Source organism: Argopecten irradians, chromosome 1, assembly GCF_041381155.1.
Source record: "Argopecten irradians isolate NY chromosome 1, Ai_NY, whole genome shotgun sequence".
Classification (NCBI taxonomy): domain Eukaryota; kingdom Metazoa; phylum Mollusca; class Bivalvia; order Pectinida; family Pectinidae; genus Argopecten; species Argopecten irradians.
The window spans coordinates 65001942-65019332 of NC_091134.1; the positions used below are offsets into that span (position 1 = coordinate 65001942).

General features: G+C 36.1%; 1 protein-coding gene across 1 annotated transcript in view; it reads right to left on the reverse strand.

The window, feature by feature from the left end:
- Window positions 1-14447, reverse strand: part of LOC138311031 (uncharacterized) — a 39561-nt gene extending 25114 nt beyond the window's left edge. Inside the window, exon 1 of the mRNA XM_069252458.1 lies at window positions 14151-14447. The gene's annotated coding sequence lies outside the window, so the exon portion shown is untranslated. The remainder of the gene's footprint in view (window positions 1-14150) is intronic.
- Between the last annotated feature and the right edge of the window lie 2944 nt (window positions 14448-17391).

Here is a 17391-nt window from a genome sequence, read left to right on the forward strand (position 1 = left end):
TTGTAATAATTGGTTTCAGTTCCAGTGACGAGTAAGCGATATACGCAAACAAGGTAGATTTCTTGCAGCCTCTAGCATACTAACATGGACGGACATTTCTTACGACCTCCCCTGATCAGTCATTATACGAACATGACTGTCGATCATGTGCTTACCAACAAACAATCAACATGATCAAGAATGATGCGAGTATCCGATAGTATCCAATATGGTAAGAGTTGGTCAGTTAACGACATGTCAGGGTTTGTCACTAATTGGAGGGAGCGTGTCTTAAGACAAGAATAATATGTACGCCATTATATACATGTCAATTACTCAGCAATGCTTCTAATATAAAACTCCACCAAGACGGTCTAGTGAGTAGATTGTCAGACACCTCAAGTACCGGTGCCGAGCCAGCTCATATTTCATTGTCATGTACAGCAAATGTATTCTGTGTTTCATAATCGAAATCTATATCAAATGCACTTGAAATGTAACTTATGTAATTGGGTCTGTCTAAACACAAATAAAACGGGATTGAAGGTATACAGATAATTGTAACTCACTATACCATCGGTACACCCACCCACCATGTGAAGACGTCTGTAGGTTTATTGTGACACTATGGACTAATTATCACATGGGCTTGTTTTGGTAATTCTACTCTATTTACACCCCAGAAGTATAATATTGAAGGCCAGATTGAAGTGCACACATGATGTATACTAAAGTAGCTAATGATGGTTATGTCTGGAATGATAACTCATATCCGTCCTATAAGTGGGTCGAGTTGTCTTCACTAAAGTAATTAGAGGTAGACTCATCTGATAACAGTTCATATGTTCACATCCAACACTTCCCTCAGGATAATGTATTAGGACAAGTCACTGTACTTTTCCAAGCCTATGTTCATATCACGTATCTAATATGTCAGTTTGTCCAGCGAGTGGAAGTAAAATAAAAATAAATGATCTAATTGAGCTAGTATCTGTAATAAAATATTTTATTGCAGCACTTGGTCCCAGGAAACGTTTGTCTGTTGCTCGATTGATAAGTGAAAGGCCACAATAACATATACATCACACATCCGTAGGCCAACACAGGGTAAAACATTTATAATGCTGAAGTGTGTCAACACCTATTAGCCTAACAGTACACGGAAGTCGTGTGTTCTTTACTGTAGTAGCCCTTGTAAGGTTATTGAATCTCAACTGTATTAGTACTTTTAACTCAGTTTGGAAAAAAAGAAATAAGTGAAAACTATAGGAAAATTCCGCCATTTCTGAAGACTTTTCTTGCATTGCTTTTTTCCACTTATTGGATTATAGACCGACAGAACTGCGAAGCAGTGTATGAAAAAAGAGTACAATTCCGTTTTTGGTCTACACACCAAATTGTTACCGCGCTCATTTATTAAAACTTTTATTAAACAAGAGAGCCAAAAGGACGAGAATATAATTTATAATTGAAAAAAGAAGTTTTTCTACACGCAATGATTTTTATGTCGAGTCTAAAAACTCCCGTGCAAATCTCAATAACCCGGGATTTTTATTAGCATTTTCATGTTTTCTATTTGTTTTACAATCAGAAAACGTAAGACCACGTGAAAAGGTTAAAAGGGTGTTATTCGACTCGTGCAATTGATGTAAAATGACCAGAAAAGGTTCTGTAAGGATGTTACAGGCGATTAGTGAAACAATTCACACAAGATTATGTCATTTGATTCAGGCGATTATTAATGGCGTCGTCAAAACATTTATGTACATTTTGGAGTTTATAACAGTAGCCAAATTTGTTAAGTCAAAGAAAAATTGTGTTAAACCGAAAACAAATTATCATGATAGTCCTGTACATTCGTCCATCGTCTGTCAAATCAAAAACACTATGCCAGACATTAAATTCATTATGTTTCAGTGTTTTGTTCTGTTCATATTTTGTTAATCAGATTAATCTGCAGTCAATCTAAAAATATAATCAGCCGAGGAAATTTAGTATCTACAATCTGAACAGCTACCCTGCACAGTCGTCCTTTGGGTCAGTGATATCGTTCGAAGTCCATTGAAAGACGGACTTATAAGGAGACAAATGTTCTGTACTGAACGCGTGTTAGACTTGGTTTTTGATGACTTGTGTTGATGTGATTAAACTGTGCAAAACATGAATTATCTAGTACATAGTCTGTAAAATGGGAATAGGAACTATATGGATAAACGATTCAGATGTGCAGGAGCAAAATATGAGTGGTATTATATATAGGCAATGGCATGTTATAGAGTTTAATAAAAAAAAGTTCGGTCAACAAAATGGAGATTAAATTCAAGATATATTGAAAACTTCTAATGTATTTTATGTGTTAGTCAAGAAAAATTCGCTTTTTATACTTTAATGATATATATTCATGTTTTTTCTTATTTCGTGAATTCAGATATCATACAATTTTAAATCTCTTGGTGAAACGGATAATATTTATTCATTCTATGATGAATGATATGTTGTTAATCATAAGTGTAATTTTAACTTCGGAATATTCTTTAAGCATTCTTAAAATTGAAATGTAATTTAAAGGGGATTGATATCAAATACTAAAATATTATTACTTTAATCATATCTTCAGTTTTATAGACAAAGAATCTTACACCAGGTTTTCCGAGTGCATATTTTATCAAATTAATCAGCATCTCAAGTACCTTTGGTCTATATGAATCTGATATACTGAGAGTGAAGTGTATTAGTATTCGTTTGTAGAAGTTTGATTAATATTCCTGACACAACCTTAACGATGTTGGAGAGAAACCCTCCATGTGTTTATAACTCACTTGACGTGAATTACTGGCCTCGCCTCTCCGCTGGTGACACACCAGAGGAGAAAATAGACCAACGCTGGTCAACGCGTACGGTGTTCTTGATGATATTTACCACGAGCGATAATTATATCAGTATCACTAATTAAATAACTTGAAATCAAATTATGTATTTTTATTGGTCTCGGGCACCATAAACCAGGTAACGTCTTGTAAAGAGGTCAAGACATCATGGCGCATTGATATCAGCGTCGACAGGTTTTATTTATCGTTTGTATATATTGTGTTTTTGTAAAACTTCTCATTATGATACTCACGAAGGATAACAAGGAAAAGAAAACCGAGTTATCTTAATATTTTAGTCTAATTTGCATAATTATGCATTATTATTGCTATAATAAGCATCGGTCAAGTCTGAGATCTTATCGCAAAAGGAAAGAAAACAAATTTCCAACGAATATATTAGAAATTACATTGTTGGAATACTGTATACTTTTATCCAAAACTTGGGAAAGATGGCGTGGATGCGCTATACTTTAATTATACACCATGTGACAGAACCCGCTCTTCCTATTGGCTAGATTCAGGAGTTATTGTAATCGTATTTGGCACCGTAATGAACTCTGTCAGCATTGCTAACACATCCATTAGAGAAGTCATAAAGAATGGTAAGGGTACAACAGAATAAGTATTGCCGTGGAGTTTGTGAACAAATTGATTGCATGCAGTAGTTGTAGCTCAATTAAGTACCTCGTTCAACCTGTATAACTTTATGCGGTGGATCTCCTATCTCGTATTGTAATTAATCATTAAATATCTCGACAGGAACATAGTAAATTCAATTCAGAAATATCAACCGGAGCAATAACCAAATGAAGTTAAATTTGGACGGATGGGCTACTGTCTGAGTTGTTCGACAGTTACTAGTAAACTAATATTCGTATTAAGACAATTGTTGTGTTCTTTATTGTGTAGTACTGATAGACTTGATGATGATAGTGTCTGTCCTATTTTACCACTTTATGTTACTGGTGTAACGACCAATGAACGATAATACCTTACTTTCCCTTACCTATGTAAATAATATATCCCAGTCTGTGAAAACGTACGTCCAGGGGTGGGTAAGGCTTGTGTATGTAGCGCCACCTCCCAAAGCCTCTATTACTTCACTCAGCAACAGGCATTGATAATGCTAAACTACTTTTCAGCAAAGTATACAATCAACCGATATGACCAGTGGTAATTGTGAACAAAATAATATGACCAGTTGAAAATGGCATGACCAGAAATAGGATACGTGCATGATCACGTCCCTAAGGATTCAGCCTTTCATTCGTGATCGTATACATATGATGCTGAAATGGTGACAATTAATGTAGCGTGCGCTTGCAATGTTACTTTTCTATCCCCTTGTCCCGTGCACACATTCCACTAGCTACACGTAAATTAAGACTGTGTGAGAAAGTTTGTTCCTAACTGAGATCGACGTGACCGATGTATTTGTCCTGTTAAAAGTCGGGCGGCTAATATGCTAATAAACCGCAAACTGAGTAATCATTAACTCACCACAGACATATGGACAAAAGTAATGGTATCTCTCTAGTGAACACGAATACACAACACAACCCAATATTAACTGTGAATGAGCAAAGCATAATGGAGAGAATACCTACAAATGTTTTGATTTTATCCCGATTAGGACAATAGAATATATTAACATTTGTATATATGACGAAAAAAACCCAGATCCCTCTATATAGAAGTTTGGTAACTCTTCAAGCCACATTTTATTTCTCCCAGGAACAAGCGCTGTCTAGCAAGATCAATGCTATGTAATTAATCTTGGGAAGAGCAATCTTCATACGTTTACATCCATTATCGATGAAAAATATACGTATCTGAAATAATCTCGATCTGGTGACTGGGTCGAGACTGGTCAATAGCTTTCAGACAATAGACTCCTGATCATTCCTTAACCACGAAACAGTTCCGGGAATCAATGGGACTCTAACTGAAGCTTTCCTAGACATCAGTATCATGTGATATGATATATATGGAGTCAAAATATCCTGTAATCCGTATATTTATGTAATGAATTTTCCTTCCCTTGAGTATTTACCCTGTCGTATGAAAACAAAAATACTGCATATCTATATGAGATTGGTTATCAACGGCCGATCTTCAATTTATCAATCACTAGAAATTGTATTCACATCGTCAGAATACTTCCGCAATGATTCAATGTATTTAACCCATTTATGTATGAATAAATATAGGTTATAACACAATCAGCTCTCTCATACTCCTGAAGTAAGCGGTTAATTGGGTTCATTTTGTTTTCCGAAGCGATACGAACACCATTATTACAAATTGACAGATAATTTAGACATTTAACACTAGATTTTGTAGCTGGTCAACATGATTATCGACTCTTATAATATATTTAACCTTCCAAATACTGGCATAGTACTCCTAATGAAACTCGTCACATAGTGACGGGATTCAATGGGCTGGTAAAACAAGCACAACTACATTTTGTATACACATCCAGGACGAGTTTTCCATAGCTTTAAAATAGGCCCTTATTTATCTAAAGAAGCTTTAGGAGATATGAACATTAAGAGAGTACACAGGGGATCACAGGCCAAATTTCATATCCTAAAATTGAACAGAATTTCAGGTTCAGAAATTTTGACCTGAAATTGACCAGAATTTCTGGCAAGATTCCTTGACCTAGGAAATATTGCCTATGTAAGCATTATCTTCTTTCATGGACGGCATCCGTCAGGCAAATATTAGGCAACTAAGTATATCCGACTCAGATTGAGCAGCAAAGCAGCATTAGCGATCTGTGCATTTTGAAGTAATAGCATATTTTCGGATATATACATTGGTGATATTCAATCTAAATGCGTTGTCGCAGGTCTGTGTACCAATTTCTAATCTAAACGAGAGTGCGTCAAATCATCTGTTTTAAAGAAAGTGTCCTTGTACCAAATAGAAGAGAATTTTTGTACAGTCGAATTTGTGCTAATCGGAAAGTATGGACAGGCGTTGAAAGTATGTGTCATTGCCTGACAAGGGGATCAAACAATAAGCATGCATGCATGTTAAGGCGGAAATAATAAGTCAATTTACCATGACTGTTCAAGTGGGAAGGCGCTCGACGTCAAATACGGCTAATGTCCTCATTATAGTCCAATAACATTTCAGATGGAATACCAAATATAATCACACATAATGGCATATTGTAGAAAGGTTTAGAAAGGAATAAAATGTAAGGAAACCAGGAAGAGAATAAAGAACAAAAATAATAAAAAATGAAAGGAAACTATCAAAATGCTGAAAAAAGTAGACACAACATTCCCCTGATAAAACTAGAAAGCAGTTCAGTTGTTGCCAAAAGGGATGAACCGTTTTTATTTAACCCATCCTGTCCTCCTCCCAAACTGGTTGAACGATTCTATGGTTCTTCCATACTTCACAGCGATCTCTTTTGGTTGCTAGGAAATAGATTGATAGAATCTGTCACCCCCATTGGGTGAGATAGGAGAATCTCAACCCGAGGGGAAAGAATCTGAAGTTATCAAAAACAACGCAAAGCCTGGTGTTTGACAACTTAGGAATCGTTCCCCGAGGGTTGAGATCTCCTGTATCAACGCCAAGATGGTCAATTAGTCCCGTTCTCTTACCCTGTGCACCACTTTGTGTATCTAATAATGACGTCTCACTAATGAGAGCGACGATGACGCGACTTCAATGAATTGTAGTCTTCGCCGTCCTTGTGGCGTAATTTCATATATATTGTGACGATAAAATATTATTACCGTGACGTCATGATATAGTTGTCGTGACGTCATACAATGGTTGAGCACTTGCAAAGAATTCGTGTAGTTTGTCTTTACCTAGGGTGAGATAGAAAACAATTCTCACAAATAAAATTGTAGACTAATTGAATCTTATATGGGTATGTGAAGTGGGCAGAGATATCTCAACCCGAGTGACAGATTTTGGCCGTTCAACCCGGGCTTGCCGAGGGTTGACCGCAAAATCTTTCATGACGTCACCTACAATGCACGCCGCAGTTACGCCACATGTATTAATGACGTCACTTTATTGTCTATCGCGTGTGAATTTTCTTACACCACCCCGTGTAAGATAGAGATATCTTTCCCCTAGCAACTACGGGATATCCCTGTGAATTATGGAATTCAAGTCTGAGGTAAGTGAAAAATCTATCTTACAAAGGGTGTAAGCAGCTCACAGGAACTAGAAAATTATTGACGTCATCGATACATGCGGCGTAGCCGCGGCGTGCATTGTCGATGACGTCATCAATTTTTGACGGAAACGACGATCCTGTGATAATGGCGCGATGAAAAAGGTGGAACGCAATGTAAATTTGACATTTTTTTCTATGAAGTATGGGAGAGAAATAATTAAATATGGATCTGTCGAGTCTCGGGCTGACGACAAAAATCTTTCATTCGAGTTGAGATATCCCTGCCTACTTGACAGACCCATGAAAGATAATATGAATTTAAGGCAAAGCCTCAGAAGAGCGCAAAGATTATAAAAATTCATAACATCATAACTGTATAAATTGTCTTCATTTTTCTACGAAATTAACAATGAAACCATATTGCATTGACATGCACATAATATCAATAGTTAGAACGAATTCGAAATAATCGAAATGGAATAGCTCAATATACTTCAATCTTGTTTTTATCAGATGCATAGAAAACTTGGCAATATGCCATGTTATGAAAAAATACGCGCGGATCTGTGCCGTCATCTTTGGCGTAGGTTTATTAATGTCACTGCTGACGGTGCCGTGCGCTTTGAGAACATACACAGTATATATTGGACCAGTACATTTATTGCGTTGTTCTTGTACTTGTGTAAATTAAAACTACTTGCAGTAATTTTAAAGCGTATCCCGACCGATGACACATTTCGTCTAGTACAAAAAATTTGAAATCTCGTCGTGTTGATAACGATAATTAAAACATGGCTGCCTACATGGAGGCGCGAGACTTTTCCTGCGGGACACGATTTCATAGTCCTAGGGGTACTGGAATGTATTGGAATTTATATACTCACACACGTGTTATGGTTAGCAGAGCTTCGCTTTACGCGGCCGCGCTGAGAGCTGCGCTCTCATTATTCTCATAGCCTTGACAGGGATTTCTGTAAAATCGGTAAGAGATTTTTCTATTTCATCCCAGTGTAAAAACAAGTTACGTAAGATCTTTGAATGTTCTCAACAATTGTATGACGTCGGGATTTTAATCTTCAAGATAAGATGATAAGAGGATGAACGATTTTCTTAATCAGTATCTACCACAGAGGCCTTTCTATTTAATGACGTAACAAATTAGTTATTTCTGTCCACCTTCATAAAAAATAAAAACTTTTCGGTTATATTACATTAATATCATATACCAAACTATCACATTGATATTAGTTATACCCTACTACATGAACAATTCACTGAATGGTAAAACACTGCTTATTTTCTTTGAAAAAAAATCGATGTTGTTCTGCATTTGTTGTAGTGAAGTGACAATGAGATCGAAATGATATCGATTTGCACTAACCTTTTACATGAAATCACGAAATGTAGAGATTTGTGATGAAATCTGATAAGGATGTTTTCTATTTCGAAATATACAAGACGTATGAATGTTGTGCCCTCCGTTTTGACGATGTTATAGTGTTGACCAATGCCAAACATATTTGCCGGAAATATACTATACATTTTGTAACAGCAGAGAAGAACATGAACGGCCAGACCGTGGCTCGAATCCGGCCTCTTCGAACACAAACTAGATGATCTGATTTATAATTAGCTTAATGGTCCAGTTTCGCTCCACAACATTCAAATAAAGCACATAGAAAGCATCAAAACATTATTTATGTTTATTCTGAATGTTGAAGCATAAAACAATACATGGTCTGGTGAAACTCTCACCCGCCCTTTTTTTCCTTAACAATCACTTTTTTTGTAAATTACAACGGCTTCATTTTCAATGCGAACAATCGTCTATATATCTACCAATACGTTAACTGAGTGATTTAATGAAGTAACATGTCTCTGTGAAAGCAACCCACACTGTTACTGACGATTATATAAGTCTAAAAAGCAGTGTTCCGTACAAAGGAAACCGGATATATGATCCGAGAGCTTGTCGAATTACTATAAAATCCTATATGATGTATGGCGTAAATTCAACAGAAAGAAAACCAATTTTGAGTCATAAAATGAATATTTGGTACAAAGATGTCACAATAAAATATTTATGATCTATATTACACGAACTGCTTTACTTATCTTTTACTATGAAATGTTCTATGTGTTAATGATTCGCTCCTCCTATATATTCACGTGTTTGCATGCTATGTCAAACAATTTATTGTAACACATTACCATACACTTTTTATAACGTTAAGATATGGAACCTGTTGGGGATATTAGAATCTAAAAGTTCTTTTCGCATTTGCTGTTGAACAGTAACATCCCCTTCTGTCGGAATTCACTACGTACGGAAATATATCCCCACCCATAACATCTCCACAATTCATTATAACAAGTTGTTACTGGCCGCGACCTAGTATACTACTATGTCACGTATGTTAGCTGGTGATTGCGGATAGCTGTTTGTATGTAATAAATTTTTGTTATCCCCCGCCCAACGAAGTTGGCGGGGGATATACAAATGGGTTCCGTCCGTCCGTCCGTCCGTCCGTCCGTCCGTACGAATGGTTTCCGGAGCATAACTCTAAAACCAGTAGAGATATTTCCACGAAACTTCATAGACACATTGTTCTTATAGTCTAGAAGTGCTTTTTGCTATTTTTAGGTTTTCATTATTTGCATTTTTTCCGTAACCATGGAAACATTGCTGAAAATATCATATTTTTGTAGCAGGTTCATTTCCGGAGCATAACTCTAAAACCATCAGAGATATTTCCACGAAACTTCATAGACACATTCTTTTTATGGTCTAGTAGTACCTTTTGCTATTTTTAGGTTTGAATTATACTCCATCTTTCTTTAGCTCAACTTCCTTTTTCCTGTTTTTTCCATACACATAAGTCTCCACAATCAAACTTACTTCAGCTTTGATATTATATTGGCGGGTGATCTGAATGACTATGTCGTTGTTAGAACTGTTAAAGGAATTATCCCTCGTTATATCAGTGATATTTTGCATATAAAATAACTTGTCCTTGATACAGCTGGACTTATAGGTCATATAAAATCACTTGTCCTTGATACAGCTGGACTTATAGGTCATATAAAATTACTTGTCCTTGATACAGCTGGACTTATAGGTCATATAAAATCACTTGTCCTTGATACAGCTGGACTTATAGGTCATATAAAATCACTTGTCCTTGATACAGCTGGACTTATAGGTCATATAAAATCACTTGTCCTTGATACAGCTGGACTCATAGGTCATGTAAAATCACCTGTCCTTAATACAGATGGACTTATAGGTCTTACCGTTGACTCGCTACTTTTTTCGCGTATCTTTATATTTTTCCCCATAGCGAAAAACTTACATGGTACACGACAAACCCTGTTCGATTGTATCAAAGTAGTGGTATATATGTGAGCAAACTATCACTAGATTTAACAAGTGGTTGGTCGGGTTAATAAGTTTTTATGAAATAGTTTATCAGTTAAACACGATCGCAACCATAATAGAATTTATTTTTCAATTCTGTATAACGAGAATGTAAAACTACACCATATATATTTAAAATACAATGTCCATCATCCAACTCCTACATCAAACTAAAATTTTATTTTGACACAGAGAAAAATGAAGTCTTTTCGCTTCTTTTTGTTTAAAATCTGTCATTTTCGTAGGGATATATATCAATACATTTTCCAATTGAAATGATCTTAAAACGCTCAGAAAATAGTTACTTTTTAATCTAAATTTGTTCGCGACCCTACCGATCATAACAAAAACACTAAACCCAATACCGTCCAACCAAATACCACGGTGACATCAGTTACCAAGGTTACGCCTACTTTTCTATGAAACTGTATTCCCAATTATTAAGGGTTTGCTTATAAAACATCTTTTTCTGCATTTTATTCTCTCCATTCAAACGTATCACCTCTAATAAGACAAACCATACTGGCTGGCAATGTTTGTTTTAATCAGCCATGGGGAAGAAACAGTAGGACACACTTGGCAGATGAATTATATACAGAATGGTAATGAGTGTATGTAGGGTTCGAAACACAAAATAATTACGAATGGTTTCCTGACATTCATGCTAAATGTGTCAGTTATTTTGATATAGGCGGTAATGGAATGGCGTTGCTCTTGCTACATATTGAAGATCATCGGCCCATAGAATAAATATATATCATTTATATATTTATATATGTCAGAGGGAGATATGGAATCAACGCCCGAAACAGCAAACAACTGGAAAACGTTAGAGAAAACGACAACATGTCAATGTTATATGTCAACGCCCGATCAGTTGAACAAAACGAGTGACGGGTTTTATTGAGCAAATGTAAAAGTACAGACTTTAATTATCACATTCAGTCATGTTTCAGGTTCTATTTAACATACAACTGTGATTGCTCAAAGAGAAAATTGAAGATAAGACTGCCATAACTCCATCAACTTAGTATCCGACACTATTCCGTTACAACCACAGCCTAGACAGCACACGGAAAATATCGACAGATTGATGTGTGCTGATAACACAGCAATTGCTCTATAATGAATTTGTAGTCATGTACTTATTGATGGCTTTAAGGATCTCGGTTTCAATCACGGGTCAGTTGACCTTCATCTGTGAATATAACACGTGTTTCTGTGTAATTTGGTATTTGCAGCCGATGTTTCTTTGTTAGAAACAATTCAGTCAACTGAACTATGACAAACGGCTCAAACTATCTTAATATTACAGGTTTTAGCTATTCATTGGTTATACGCATAAACACTTTTTTTCTGTATGGCTTTTTTTTGGAGGACCCTATACTCTAACAATAGGACGAGTAATGATCAAATTAAAAGCGAGGGCACTATCACAGCACGATATTATACAATAAGGCATTATTGCCCTCCCAACAAGGTGTGTTTAGTACATCACCTCACATTTGCGTACCCTCTCAACAAGGTCATTGTGTGTTTAGTACATCACCCTCACATTTGCGTACTCTCTCAACAAGGCCATTGTGTGTTTAGTACATAATTCTTACATTTGCGTACCCTCTCAACAAGGCCATTGTGTGTTTAGTACATCACCCTCACATTTGCGTACTCTCTCAACAAGGCCATTGTGTGTTTAGTACATAATTCTTACATTTGCGTACCCTCTCAACAAGGCCATTGTGTGTTTAGTACATAATTCTTACATTTGCGTACCCTCTCAACAAGGCCATTGTGTGTTTAGTACATCATTCTCACATTTGCGTACCCTCTCAACAAGGCCATTGTGTGTTTAGTACATCACCCTCACATTTGCGTACCCTCTCAACAAGGCCATTGTGTGTTTAGTACATAATTCTTACATTTGCGTACCCTCTCAACAAGGCCATTGTGTGTTTAGTACATAATTCTCACATTTGCGTACTCTCTCAACAAGGCCATTGTGTGTTTAGTACATAATTCTCACGTTTGCGTACCCTCTCAACAAAGCCATTGTGTGTTTAGTACATAATTCTCACGTTTGCGTACCCTCTCAACAAGGTCATTGTGTGTTTAGTACATCACCTCATATTTTGCGTACCTTCTCAACAAGGCCATTGTGTGTTTAGTACATCACCTCACATTTGCGTACTCTCCCAACAAGGTCATTGTGTGTTTAGTACATCACCTCACATTTGCGTACCCTCTCAACAAGGTCATTGTGTGTTTAGTACATCACCTCATATTTTGCGTACCCTCTCAACAAGGTCATTGTGTGTTTAGTACATCACCTCACATTTGCGTACCCTCTCAACAAGGCCATTGTGTGTTTAGTACATCACCTCACATTTGCGTACCCTCTCAACAAGGACATTGTGTGTTTAGTACATTATTCTCACATTTGCGTACCTTCTCAACAAGGTCATTATGTGTTTATTACATCACCTCACATTTTGCGTACCTTCTCAACAAGGCCATTGTGTGTTTAGCACATCACCCTCACATTTCCGTACCCTATCAACAAGGCCATTGTGTGTTTAGTACATAATTCTCACATTTGCGTACCCTCTCAACAAGGCCATTGTGTGTTTAGTACATCAACCTCACATATCAGCTCATAAACATTTTAAGAGAGCGTGCGATTTCATCTTTTCCACACCAGTGATCTTCACTATATACTTCTTTTACAGGGAAACATACACGATCATGCAATGCTATATCATAATGGTAATGGCGTCACGTAAAAGTTACGTAACAATAGAAAGTTTCGAAATAATCCTCGTTTCCCTGCGCTAAATGCAAATATCAAAATGAACGTAAATGTATACCCACTGTGACGTCATTGTAGCGTGTCAATGGACTGGGGTCAAAATAGTTGATAAGATTTAATAATTATATGCTGGTGAACCGAACTGCATAGTATTGGTTCTGTAGAGGAGATGTGGGTTTTATTAGGATATAGACCTACCTTTACCTGTGTAATGCGTTTCAATAAAGAATTTGCTTTCACGAATTTTGAAATTACGAAATGTAGAAATATAGATAAACTATTGTCTTGTAATTAATTTAAACCCGATCTTGTCTAGAAAGGACTCTGTTGCTTATGTGCTACTTCACACACCCTCCCCGGCAATACTAGGAGCAGACAATATTGTGATAACAATTACAGAAAGAACTTTCATCCACTACCGACTTCTGACTTAAGACAATTAATTAGTAAGTATTTTTACTTGTTGGTATATTGAAGACATTTTTTGCAATGCATATAACTTTTATCTAAGCCCCCAAAATGAATAGGTCCCTTGCCACATTAAAACAGTTAACGATCATGATGGATGATATGCACCATTTGACGACAATTAATATGAACTTAAGAACGAGAAAGTCGAGTATGAGAAACCTTTAGAATTGTGTGACTACTGCATTTGCATCTATGAGATCTATCCCCGAAACTATTACCGGCTTCATTGCAATCCCACAAAATACACCTTTATAGAGTGGCATAATATCCGAATATGGACATCGTGCTGTCTGAACAATGTTTTCATTACAACTCATATGGTTTGTTTTCAAAGATCCGTCAACAAAATGACTGAGTTTGATACCAACGCCTATTTCCTTTTGATCTTCATGTACAAATACATAAATTTATAAATGCAAGGTGAAATAACTATAGAGGCGTTTGACTTACCTTATGTGTAGAATGTTTCCATGTTGCTACCAAGGTTATGCATTTAAGTCACATGTTGCAAAAAAGACAGCAAATGTCTGTTGAATGTCGGTTATTCTGACGAGAAATGGTGAAAATACCTCAACAGATATTAAATCACCAACATTTTTTGTGTGATCGTAGACATTCGCAACCTTAACTACCCAGCCAGGCTTCGTTGTAGGATCGTGATCCTCATATATGATCAGTTTCAGTCTACCGTGGGCTCTCTGGACCAGCAGGAGCTTTAAGTGTCTGTGAATGACTCCCAGCGGGTGCTCCGTGCTATAGTCAGAATACGTCTATTGTGGCCACAAGTGACGCAACACCGCTGTCATAATGATCCGCCATACACTTCCATGGATGATCACACAAAATGATAATTTAAGATAATTTTGTTGTAGAGTTATTTTGTTCGTTATTGTTCGTATTGTCACCGTTGTGTTATAGTCACATGGAAATAGCAAATACAATGTATACTAATATTCATCAATGGTAAGGAACGTTTTGATCTATTATAAAACTTTTAAAGTTAGATTGTAATTTGAAGCAATATCCGTCTAAAGCTGTGCTGCTTGAATAGAATGATAATAGATGTCATGGGTTAAGGAAGGAATTATAACATGTAGCGTGGAATATATGGCTCGAACAAAATAGCAGGAAATCCATCTCTGCGCATTTATATATGATCGGAAGTGGTGAACGGGCAGTCCTATAGTAAAATCAATACGCTGATGTTGCGATGGGTGTTCCTAAAAGCCCCACTCTCCCGCTCTCTCTGTAAAGGTATCCATAGTTCATTCAATGTAATTATATTATTTCCCACATAAATACACATTGATTACAGTCTGTTTCGTAACGAATTTAGCAGCATTTTACTGAAAGGAAAAGTGGTACATTTTATACATTTTATGTTATAATCAGAACAACTCATGCGAAGTCCTGTTGTGAAGATTTTTCTCGATTTTATATGACTCCATAATGCATGCACAGATATCTCTTTCTTCGTCAACATTTATATACAATATACCATCGGAACGGAACTGTCGGAGTAGTGTAACTTAGTACAGTATAATTATATCATTTAGTCTCTTAATCAAGTATAATTACGGTTTTATTTTTTATCTGAAAGTAGCATTTCCCCCGTCTTTCCACTTAAAAAGGAAAGCTCCATTCCACAGACATTGACTATACTTATCCGTTTCAGTGAAATTGATCTTCGTTATCTATCTCCCTTCTGTCTTTGTCCATTGCTTTAAAATGGTCTCCAAGCAGCAACAGTTCAGCCTCGGGCGATAGAAACACGTGATTGTATGAAAATGATTTAAAACTGATTTAGAACTGAATTTGAGTTGTATATGAATCGCTTATTATTAAAAGTAGAAAGGTAGCCGTAGGCGATATGTCGTAAGTGGTAACGAAGATACGCCTCTTAAGGTTTTATATTTTTAGGTTTGGTGGCAAAGGAAGAAACATGTCTGCATGTTATACACTTATAATGGCTTAATCTACGTATTGTGTACTAAAAGTGGGTTTTTACCAATTTCAATAGCATGTCTGATTTCGATTCACATTTGTTAAGGTTTTATTTGTTCAGTTTTACGTCCTATTAACAGCCAGGGTCATGTAAAAACGTGACAGATTTGATGGTGGAGGAACCCGGAGTACCAAGTGCACATTACACATGAGTTGCGAACTCGCTACCCAGAGGTGGAGGGCTGGTGGTATCGTTTTACAAAACATATGTAATTGCCTATATCATACAATATTCACAATAGTAGAAAGATGTAGCAAAACAAAATACACGTTTCCTTCGTAGAATATTAATTTATTTTGTACTATAACTTTACTTCATATACACCAGTACAAACGTATCAGGAGAGAAATACATAGAGGTCCCAGCATTCTATTGATCAAGGAATCTCACTACGCTATTCTGTATAATTTCCCAATTCAACAAATTAATACCACTGAACAGCATGTCGCACAGGAATGCCATTAAGTGGAAGATCTCATCAACATTTAAATTGACATCCGGTATTCTCTTAATGCATCTCATATTTTATAGACTCACCCATGTGCACATTTCCCTGCGATATTTATTTCTAAAAACAAAATATTCATCTTTTTAAGATGCAGCTTCTAATGCGCTTTAGATTTATATGGCGAATTAACATCTCATGTCATTTAAAAAAAAACAACAACATATTATCTAAGTTGCTATCGGAGCTGTATACATCATATTAATTGAAAGTGCTTTTGGAAATGATCATGATCACCACTGACAACAAATCTAGTACATTGTACGTCACTCCAAAGAATATACTATATATACATGTGTACAGATTATCGACTTTTTCCCCGTTTTCCAGGTGTTGTTTTTAGATCTGGTTTTTTTTTCTTCCGACACTCTAGCACAAAATTGAGCTAAATACTGATTACATTCCGATGATAAAATTGCCTCTTTGGAATAGTTTTTGATCAAATTTTCTAAATTGTCCGAAATATATTCAGTCGTAGATGACAGTTCATACATCGGCATGACAACTGTCAAACAACAGATTCACGTCAATGACAAGCCTGATCAAAGTAATTTTGTTACTCTAGAGATCGTTAAGCCAAAGGCTTTGCAATAAGGAAATCTAAAATATAGGAAATATGAAGCCATATGTATGATTACATGCCCTCCCCTGCTGAATGGTATGTTTTATATTGTTAATTATACATTCGTCCATTTTGCCATCTTTTTATAAAGAATGCCCACGTTTATGACTACAATACTGTAGGCTGAAATCCATAGGAAATGTGGTCGGAGTTTACAAATGTGACAAGTAACATGTAGGGCATTCTCATAAGACACAGAATACTAATTAAAACAAAAAGAGGTGTAATGCATTATCACTTCATTAATCGAGAATTTGTAGAACAAACAAATAATTATACAAATAATGAAAGTCGCGTAGTTATAATTAAAACAAAATGGAAAGAAATGCATTATCATTTTAAATTCATCGATCGGGGGTAATAGGTAAAACAGACACTTTGATATATTTGTTACTATGATATTTGGATATCAAGACCAAAAATGGTGAAAGTAAGCTTTTAACAAGTATTAATGAATTCTGCCTGACAAGACATTGTTATTGGTATTGTGCAAGAGTTTCATAGTATTCCAGATTCAGGCCAGCAGTAGCAGTGCCAATATTTTCATAAAATGACAGTC